The 10,000-nt window shown below is 56.9% G+C and overlaps 2 non-coding genes and 1 pseudogene across 2 annotated transcripts; all 3 read right to left on the bottom strand.

Annotated features, from left to right (window-relative positions):
* Positions 1-3,962, bottom strand: part of LOC126434221 (large subunit ribosomal RNA) — a 7,958-nt pseudogene extending 3,996 nt beyond the window's left edge.
* A 188-nt stretch (positions 3,963-4,150) lies between these two features.
* Positions 4,151-4,305, bottom strand: LOC126434184 (5.8S ribosomal RNA). Its single transcript, XR_007579035.1, has one exon. It is a non-coding gene; the product is annotated as a 5.8S ribosomal RNA (ribosomal RNA).
* A 351-nt stretch (positions 4,306-4,656) lies between these two features.
* Positions 4,657-6,566, bottom strand: LOC126434208 (small subunit ribosomal RNA). Its single transcript, XR_007579057.1, has one exon. It is a non-coding gene; the product is annotated as a small subunit ribosomal RNA (ribosomal RNA).
* Positions 6,567-10,000: the final 3,434 nt, after the last annotated feature.

Below are 10,000 nucleotides of genomic sequence, written 5' to 3'. Positions count from 1 at the left end.
GGCGCCGCTTGCGCTTCTGCGTCGGCGGCGCGGCAGGCGGCCGCTTCGATGGTTGGCGCGGCCGCTGTGTCCTGGTGATCGATCTCTCCCCTCTGGACCCGACCGACGCAAGGGCATCCGGGAGCATGCCCAGGATGACATCGGGCGGCGTGCCCCGCCCCAGACCGATGACACGATCCAGGGCAGAGAAACGCTGGGCGGAAGCGGGTAGCCCCGCCAGATGCTCCCAGATGGCGGCGTCAGTCGGCCCCTCCGGCGGCGGCCCGGTGGTGTCGGCCGCGAAGTCCTCGGCTGCGTCGACGGGCGGCGCAGCGGCCTCGCCCGCGTCAGGCAGCGGGCTCGCCGCTCCCCGGCGGGACGCCGGCTCTTCCCCCCGACCGATCTCAAGCGCCTCCATGAATTGGCGGACAAGCTGCTTGTGGGCAGCTTGCCGCCGTCGGCACTTGATTGCCTCAAGCGTTCGGTCGGGGAACATCCTGATGAGCTCTTGATTTACAAAGAAGAACCGGGCGTCCCTCTCGAGGAACAGTTCGGCCTCTGCCTTGGCGAGCGACAGGACTTCTTCCTCCGTCCACCTCGCGCGATGCCTCTCCGTGACGATCTCCGCGTTGGCGGCCGCAAGATGTTGGCGGCGGCGATGGACCCCGAGACCGTTCTTGGTTGTAAAGCTGCGGTGGCACTCACTACAGGTATACATAGCTGCAAAAGTTACAAGATTTTCGGCACGGCCGGTTGGCCGGCTAGGTGCTGGGGGAGTTGGGGTGGCACCTTCAGCGGAAGGGCCACCACTTATTCTCTGCTTACTGCCCCCAACTAAAAAAGGGATAGTGCGAGGGGGGGCTGGTAACCCCCCCAAGCCCCTGGTGCGGTCTTCCACTCTGCGAAATCAGCGGGCCCACGAGAAGGGGAGAAGACCGCAGGAGAGGAGAGGCTAAGAGGGCTAGGCCCATGTATTGCGCATCACTCTCCCTGTAACTATAACCCAAGGAAGGCACCTCGCAGCAGCAGCACGACTACATCAAGACCACACTTCGAAAAGCCAAGTCCGGATGCAGCCACACCGCCGCCACTTGGCCACCTTAAGAGAGTCATAGTTACTCCCGCCGTTTACCCGCGCTTGCTTGAATTTCTTCACGTTGACATTCAGAGCACTGGGCAGAAATCACATTGCGTCAACACCCGCTAGGGCCATCGCAATGCTTTGTTTTAATTAGACAGTCGGATTCCCCCAGTCCGTGCCAGTTCTGAGTTGATCGTTGAATGGCGGCCGAAGAGAATCCGCGCACCCGCGCGCCCCCGGAGGAGCACGCTAAGGCGGACGCGGCCTCGCAGCAAGGAAGATCCGTGGGAGGCCAAGGCACGGGACCGAGCTCGGATCCTGCACGCAGGTTGAAGCACCGGGGCGCGAACGCCGCGCAGGCGCGCGCATCCTGCACCGCCGGCCAGCACGAGGCCAACCAACGGCGAGAGCAGACCACGCCCGCGCTAAACGCCCGCACTTACCGGCACCCCTACGGCACTCACCTCGCCCAGGCCCGGCACGTTAGCGCTGACCCACTTCCCAACCAAGCCACACACGCCCCGATCCTCAGAGCCAATCCTTATCCCGAAGTTACGGATCCAATTTGCCGACTTCCCTTACCTACATTATTCTATCGACTAGAGGCTCTTCACCTTGGAGACCTGCTGCGGATATGGGTACGAACCGGCGCGACACCTCCACGTGGCCCTCTCCCGGATTTTCAAGGTCCGAGGGGAAGATCGGGACACCGCCGCAACTGCGGTGCTCTTCGCGTTCCAAACCCTATCTCCCTGCTAGAGGATTCCAGGGAACTCGAACGCTCATGCAGAAAAGAAAACTCTTCCCCGATCTCCCGACGGCGTCTCCGGGTCCTTTTGGGTTACCCCGACGAGCATCTCTAAAAGAGGGGCCCGACTTGTATCGGTTCCGCTGCCGGGTTCCGGAATAGGAACCGGATTCCCTTTCGCCCAACGGGGGCCAGCACAAAGGGCATCATGCTATGACGGCCCCCATCAACATCGGATTTCTCCTAGGGCTTAGGATCGACTGACTCGTGTGCAACGGCTGTTCACACGAAACCCTTCTCCGCGTCAGCCCTCCAGGGCCTCGCTGGAGTATTTGCTACTACCACCAAGATCTGCACCGACGGCGGCTCCAGGCAGGCTCACGCCCAGACCCTTCTGCGCCCACCGCCGCGACCCTCCTACTCGTCAGGGCTTCGCGGCCGGCCGCAAGGACCGGCCATGACTGCCAGACTGACGGCCGAGTATAGGCACGACGCTTCAGCGCCATCCATTTTCAGGGCTAGTTGCTTCGGCAGGTGAGTTGTTACACACTCCTTAGCGGATTCCGACTTCCATGGCCACCGTCCTGCTGTCTTAAGCAACCAACGCCTTTCATGGTTTCCCATGAGCGTCGATTCGGGCGCCTTAACTCGGCGTTTGGTTCATCCCACAGCGCCAGTTCTGCTTACCAAAAGTGGCCCACTTGGCACTCCGATCCGAGTCGTTTGCTCGCGGCTTCAGCATATCAAGCAAGCCGGAGATCTCACCCATTTAAAGTTTGAGAATAGGTTGAGGTCGTTTCGGCCCCAAGGCCTCTAATCATTCGCTTTACCGGATGAGACTCGTACGAGCACCAGCTATCCTGAGGGAAACTTCGGAGGGAACCAGCTACTAGATGGTTCGATTAGTCTTTCGCCCCTATACCCAGCTCCGACGATCGATTTGCACGTCAGAATCGCTACGGACCTCCATCAGGGTTTCCCCTGACTTCGTCCTGGCCAGGCATAGTTCACCATCTTTCGGGTCCCAACGTGTACGCTCTAGGTGCGCCTCACCTCGCAATGAGGACGAGACGCCCCGGGAGTGCGGAGGCCGCCGCCCCGTGAAGGGCGGGGAAGCCCCATCCTCCCTCGGCCCGCGCAAGGCGAGACCTTCACTTTCATTACGCCTTTAGGTTTCGTACAGCCCAATGACTCGCGCACATGTTAGACTCCTTGGTCCGTGTTTCAAGACGGGTCGTGAAATTGTCCAAAGCTGAAGCGCCGCTGACGGGAGCGATTATTCCGCCCGAGAGCATCCCGAGCCAACAGCGGCGCGGGTCCGGGGCCGGGCCAGGTAGGTCCGTCATCCGGGAAGAACCGCGCGCGCTTGCCGGGAGCCCGAGCGCCCAAAGGGGCGAATCGACTCCTCCAGATATACCGCCGGGCAGCCAGCCAGGACACCGGGGCTCTGCCCAACAGACGCGAACCGAGGCCCGCGGAAGGACAGGCTGCGCACCCGGGCCGTAGGCCGGCACCCAGCGGGTCGCGACGTCCTACTAGGGGAGAAGTGCGGCCCACCGCACACCGGAACGGCCCCACCCCGCGGCGAGTGGAAAGGCAACCGGACACGACCCCGCCGCGGATTGCTCCGCGCGGGCGGCCGGCCCCATCTGCCGAGGGCGGAGGCCAGTGGCCGGATGGGCGTGAATCTCACCCGTTCGACCTTTCGGACTTCTCACGTTTACCCCAGAACGGTTTCACGTACTTTTGAACTCTCTCTTCAAAGTTCTTTTCAACTTTCCCTCACGGTACTTGTTCGCTATCGGTCTCGTGGTCATATTTAGTCTCAGATGGAGTTTACCACCCACTTGGAGCTGCACTCTCAAGCAACCCGACTCGAAGGAGAGGTCCCGCCGACGCTCGCACCGGCCGCTACGGGCCTGGCACCCTCTACGGGCCGTGGCCTCATTCAAGTTGGACTTGGGCTCGGCGCGAGGCGTCGGGGTAGTGGACCCTCCCAAACACCACATGCCACGACAGGCGGCAGCCTGCGGGGTTCGGTGCTGGACTCTTCCCTGTTCGCTCGCCGCTACTGGGGGAATCCTTGTTAGTTTCTTTTCCTCCGCTTAGTAATATGCTTAAATTCAGCGGGTAGTCTCGCCTGCTCTGAGGTCGTTGTACGAGGTGTCGCACGCCACACCGCCAGCCGGCTGTGCACGCTACCGAGTAAGTACCGGTATGCGAACCGCCAGGCGACGGGCGCGCATCGCACGTTTAAGGAGGCGCGGCCGGCCCCACAGGCGGCCGCGACGCTCCCAGGTCTGCGAAGCGGGGCAAACGCCGCGCGCTTCAGTATACGTAGCCGACCCTCAGCCAGACGTGGCCCGGGAACGGAATCCATGGACCGCAATGTGCGTTCGAAACGTCGATGTTCATGTGTCCTGCAGTTCACATGTCGACGCGCAATTTGCTGCGTTCTTCATCGACCCACGAGCCGAGTGATCCACCGTCCTGGGTGATCTTTTCTTAGTTTCCACCGTCTCTTTCAAGACAGTTGCATAGGCGGGACGTAGGCGTGTGGCGGCCCCTGTTCAAGCGTTCTGTGTCCAACGGCCTCACGGCCGATGGGCGTCGTACGGCTCCACACCGGAGCGGACAGGCAGTCGGGCGAAAGTCATTCAAAACCGGCGCCAGGCGCCAGGTGCCGCAGGCCAGCCGCTCCAGCGCTTCAGCGCTCGTACCACACAACATTGGCGTTAGTTTTGAGAAGCACGCGTGGTTCCGCACGCGGCGCACGGCTACTGCGAGCCGTACAGGTAGCGTGTTGCGCGACACGACACGCACATCGAAAGACATGCAGTCTAGTCGGTAATGATCCTTCCGCAGGTTCACCTACGGAAACCTTGTTACGACTTTTACTTCCTCTAAATAATCAAGTTTGGTCATCTTTCCGGTAGCATCGGCAACGACAGAGTCAATGCCGCGTACCAGTCCGAAGACCTCACTAAATCATTCAATCGGTAGTAGCGACGGGCGGTGTGTACAAAGGGCAGGGACGTAATCAACGCGAGCTTATGACTCGCGCTTACTGGGAATTCCTCGTTCATGGGGAACAATTGCAAGCCCCAATCCCTAGCACGAAGGAGGTTCAGCGGGTTACCCCGACCTTTCGGCCTAGGAAGACACGCTGATTCCTTCAGTGTAGCGCGCGTGCGGCCCAGAACATCTAAGGGCATCACAGACCTGTTATTGCTCAATCTCGTGCGGCTAGAAGCCGCCTGTCCCTCTAAGAAGAAAAGTAATCGCTGACAGCACGAAGGATGTCACGCGACTAGTTAGCAGGCTAGAGTCTCGTTCGTTATCGGAATTAACCAGACAAATCGCTCCACCAACTAAGAACGGCCATGCACCACCACCCACCGAATCAAGAAAGAGCTATCAATCTGTCAATCCTTCCGGTGTCCGGGCCTGGTGAGGTTTCCCGTGTTGAGTCAAATTAAGCCGCAGGCTCCACTCCTGGTGGTGCCCTTCCGTCAATTCCTTTAAGTTTCAGCTTTGCAACCATACTTCCCCCGGAACCCAAAAGCTTTGGTTTCCCGGAGGCTGCCCGCCGAGTCATCGGAGGAACTGCGGCGGATCGCTGGCTGGCATCGTTTATGGTTAGAACTAGGGCGGTATCTGATCGCCTTCGAACCTCTAACTTTCGTTCTTGATTAATGAAAACATACTTGGCAAATGCTTTCGCTTCTGTTCGTCTTGCGACGATCCAAGAATTTCACCTCTAACGTCGCAATACGAATGCCCCCGCCTGTCCCTATTAATCATTACCTCGGGTTCCGAAAACCAACAAAATAGAACCGAGGTCCTATTCCATTATTCCATGCACACAGTATTCAGGCGGGCTTGCCTGCTTTAAGCACTCTAATTTGTTCAAAGTAAACGTGCCGGCCCACCGAGACACTCACTCAAGAGCACCCTGGTAGGATTGCAACGGGGTCCGCCTCGGGACGCACGAGCACGCACGAGGCGCGTCGCACGCCTTCAGCTCGCCCCACCGGCAGGACGTCCCACGATACATGCCAGTTAAACACCGACGGGCGGTGAACCAACAGCGTGGGACACAAATCCAACTACGAGCTTTTTAACCGCAACAACTTTAATATACGCTATTGGAGCTGGAATTACCGCGGCTGCTGGCACCAGACTTGCCCTCCAATAGATACTCGTTAAAGGATTTAAAGTGTACTCATTCCGATTACGGGGCCTCGGATGAGTCCCGTATCGTTATTTTTCGTCACTACCTCCCCGTGCCGGGAGTGGGTGATTTGCGCGCCTGCTGCCTTCCTTGGATGTGGTAGCCGTTTCTCAGGCTCCCTCTCCGGAATCGAACCCTGATTCCCCGTTACCCGTTACAACCATGGTAGGCGCAGAACCTACCATCGACAGTTGATAAGGCAGACATTTGAAAGATGCGTCGCCGGTACGAGGACCGTGCGATCAGCCCAAAGTTATTCAGAGTCACCAAGGCAAACGGACCGGACGAGCCGACCGATTGGTTTTGATCTAATAAAAGCGTCCCTTCCATCTCTGGTCGGGACTCTGTTTGCACGTATTAGCTCTAGAATTACCACAGTTATCCAAGTAACGTGGGTACGATCTAAGGAACCATAACTGATTTAATGAGCCATTCGCGGTTTCACCTTAATGCGGCTTGTACTGAGACATGCATGGCTTAATCTTTGAGACAAGCATATGACTACTGGCAGGATCAACCAGGGAGCTGCGTCAACTAGAGCTGAGCAGCCGGCCGCCCGGGAGTGTGTCCCGGGGGCCCGCGCGAACACGCAAGCGTCCGCTCAATTATTCTGCAAACAGGAGGAGGCTGAGCTCCCCTGCACCATACACCTCGAAACCCTCTCAGGTCCCGGCGGCGCGCAGCGCCGTCCTAAGTACTTGGTCGGGTTCGAGAGAGGCGCAATCGCCCGGAGTTTGGCGAGTAGACGCTTTAGGTGCGACCACCCGTGCTCCCAACTGAGCTTGCCGCTGCCGACAGAGGCCCGGGAGCGTGCTGTCGTGGCATTGCCGGCGGGAGACAACACGCGCCACCTACGGTGACCGGCAGCTCCAACGCCAGCGCCACAGAAGGACAAAAGCCCCACTTGGGTGCCGAAGCGAACTCTCCCAGCACAGCGCACGCGCCAACACGTCCGCACAGCTGCGATACAAACCACCTGCGAGAACCGCAGAGGCGACCGAGCAGCAGACGGCGTCGCGGCGCCGAGCGCCGGGCGGCGGCGCATCCTCAGCGCACACAGTCCTCAATCGGACCAGCACACTGCAGATGTCCACCGCGCTTCGCACCGGGCCCGCGAGGACCTACTTTGGCCGCACGGCGCCGCGTGCAGGGTGCGCCGGCGCGCAGCTGCGCCGCCTGCCGCCTCCGTCGGCCGGCGCGCCTGCCAGTGGCCGCCCCCACCAGCCGGCTGTAGCGCGTGCGCCCACGCACCGCGCGGCCAGCACGCCGGGAGGCCCCCCCTCACCGGCCGGGGCCGGTCCCACCCAGCCACCGCCGCGTATCGCTTCACACCCACATGCCATTCACGTTCGTGGGCATGGTGGGTATCGCTGAAACAACCGGTTGGTAGCTCAACCGATCGTCGCCATCACTGATTCACCTCTAGCGAGAACAACCGCACCACAACGGTTTACCAGTTGTTCATTTGCGTAACGTCACCAGCAAACGTAGGCGTCCATCGCCATTTGCAAATTCAACGATTGTTGCATGCCTGTGTCAGGTGTCACGACACACTATGTCTGCCCACATACACGCAACAACATGTGCACGCTTCGCAAACACGTGGAAGGTGGCCCCCGTACGTATGCGATGTCCATTGCGCGAACGACTGTCAACCGGCCTCTGTCGCATGTCGCAGATGTGGAACGCAGTGCACCATGCTATCACGGTGTGTGAGAAGAGACGACAACGTCTGACAACACGCGCCACTACATCAACAGACGGCTCATGCTGATCGCCATCCAGGGCATACCACACTGCAATCCAGCTCTTATAGGGAGACGACACGTAGCTGCGTGCACAACATTTGGACCGCATGGTTCGCCGTTGTTGGCGCAGTCGTTGTACGGTCACATGTACCACGATGTATCATTCAGTACATGAGGACCAATGTGCAGTACAGTGTGTGATTTGGACGTACAATATCAGCGGACAGTTGACACAGGCCATACCACAGCGTAGGCTAAGTGCTTCGCCATGCGAATGCCAATGAACAACTGCGAATGCCAATGAACAACTGCAAAGGGCATTGAGCATGTACGTCCTGCTGCCATCCACATTACAGTGTATAGCTGCAAGGTGTTTAACATGAAGCGATACACTGGGGACCGGGCAGTGCGAGTAGCAAACTATATTGCGGGGGTTGCAGTTAGGCAACACTACACTAATTTAACGCGTCGTATGACAATTACAGAGCAGGTTAAGGCCCAACGTGTGTTGGGTTAAGGCCCAACGTGTGTTGGGTTAAGGCCCAACGTGTGTTGGGTTAAGGCCCAACGTGTGTTGGGTTAAGGCCCAACGTGTGTTGGGTTAAGGCCCAACGTGTGTTGGGTTAAGGCCCAACGTGTGTTGGGTTAAGGCCCAACGTGTGTTGGGTTAAGGCCCAACGTGTGTTGGGTTAAGGCCCAACGTGTGTTGGGTTAAGGCCCAACGTGTGTTGGGTTAAGGCCCAACGTGTGTTGGGTTAAGGCCCAACGTGTGTTGGGTTAAGGCCCAACGTGTGTTGGGTTACAGCGCAATATGGGTTACGTTAAGGGGCAATATAGGTTAGGTTAAGGTACGATATAGGTTAGGTTAAGATACGATATAGGTTAGGTTAAGATACGATATAGGTTAGGTTAAGATACGATATAGGTTAGGTTAAGATACGATATAGGTTAGGTTAAGATACGATATAGGTTAGGTTAAGATACGATATAGGTTAGGTTACGGCGCAACATAGGTTAGGTTACGGCGCAACATAGGTTAGGTTACGGCGCAACATAGGTTAGGTTACGGCGCCACATAGGTTAGGTTACGGCGCAACATAGGTTAGGTTACGGCGCAACATAGGTTAGGTTACGGCGCAACATAGGTTAGGTTACGGCGCAACATAGGTTAGGTTACGGCGCAACATAGGTTAGGTTACGGCGCAACATAGGTTAGGTTACGGCGCAACATAGGTTAGGTTACGGCGCAACATAGGTTAGGTTACGGCGCAACATAGGTTAGGTTACGGCGCAACATAGGTTAGGTTACGGCGCAACATAGGTTAGGTTACGGCGCAACATAGGTTAGGTTACGGCGCAACATAGGTTAGGTTACGGCGCAACATAGGTTAGGTTACGGCGCAACATAGGTTAGGTTACGGCGCAACATAGGTTAGGTTAAGGCGCAACATAGGTTAGGTTAAGGCGCAACATAGGTTAGGTTAAGGCGCAACATAGGTTAGGTTACGGCGCAACATAGGTTAGGTTACGGCGCAACATAGGTTAGGTTAAGGCGCAACATAGGTTAGGTTAAGGCGCAACATAGGTTAGGTTAAGGCGCAACATAGGTTAGGTTAAGGCGCAACATAGGTTAGGTTAAGGCGCAACATAGGTTAGGTTAAGGCGCAACATAGGTTAGGTTAAGGCGCAATATAGGTTAGGTTAAGGCGCAATATAGGTTAGGTTAAGGCGCAATGTAGGTTAGGTTAAGGCGCAATGTAGGTTAGGTTAAGGCGCAATGTAGGTTAGGTTAAGGCGCAATATAGGTTAGGTTAAGGCGCAATATAGGTTAGGTTAAGGCGCAATATAGGTTAGGTTAAGGCGCAATATAGGTTAGGTTAAGGCGCAATATAGGTTAGGTTAAGGCGCAATGTAGGTTAGGTTAAGGCGCAATATAGGTTAGGTTAAGGCGCAATATAGGTTAGGTTAAGGCGCAATATAGGTTAGGTTAAGGCGCAATATAGGTTAGGTTAAGGCGCAATATAGGTTAGGTTAAGGCGCAATATAGGTTAGGTTAAGGCGCAATATAGGTTAGGTTAAGGCGCAATATAGGTTAGGTTAAGGCGCAATATAGGTTAGGTTAAGGCGCAATATAGGTTAGGTTAAGGTGCAATATAGGTTAGGTTAAGGTGCAATATAGGTTAGGTTAAGGAGCAATATAGGTTAGGTTA

This window comes from Schistocerca serialis, unplaced genomic scaffold (genome assembly GCF_023864345.2).
Source record: "Schistocerca serialis cubense isolate TAMUIC-IGC-003099 unplaced genomic scaffold, iqSchSeri2.2 HiC_scaffold_1184, whole genome shotgun sequence".
In the NCBI taxonomy this organism is placed as follows: Eukaryota; Metazoa; Arthropoda; class Insecta; order Orthoptera; family Acrididae; genus Schistocerca; species Schistocerca serialis.
The sequence above is the reverse complement of the archived record's forward strand: the minus strand, read 5'-3'. Positions and strand labels throughout refer to the sequence as shown.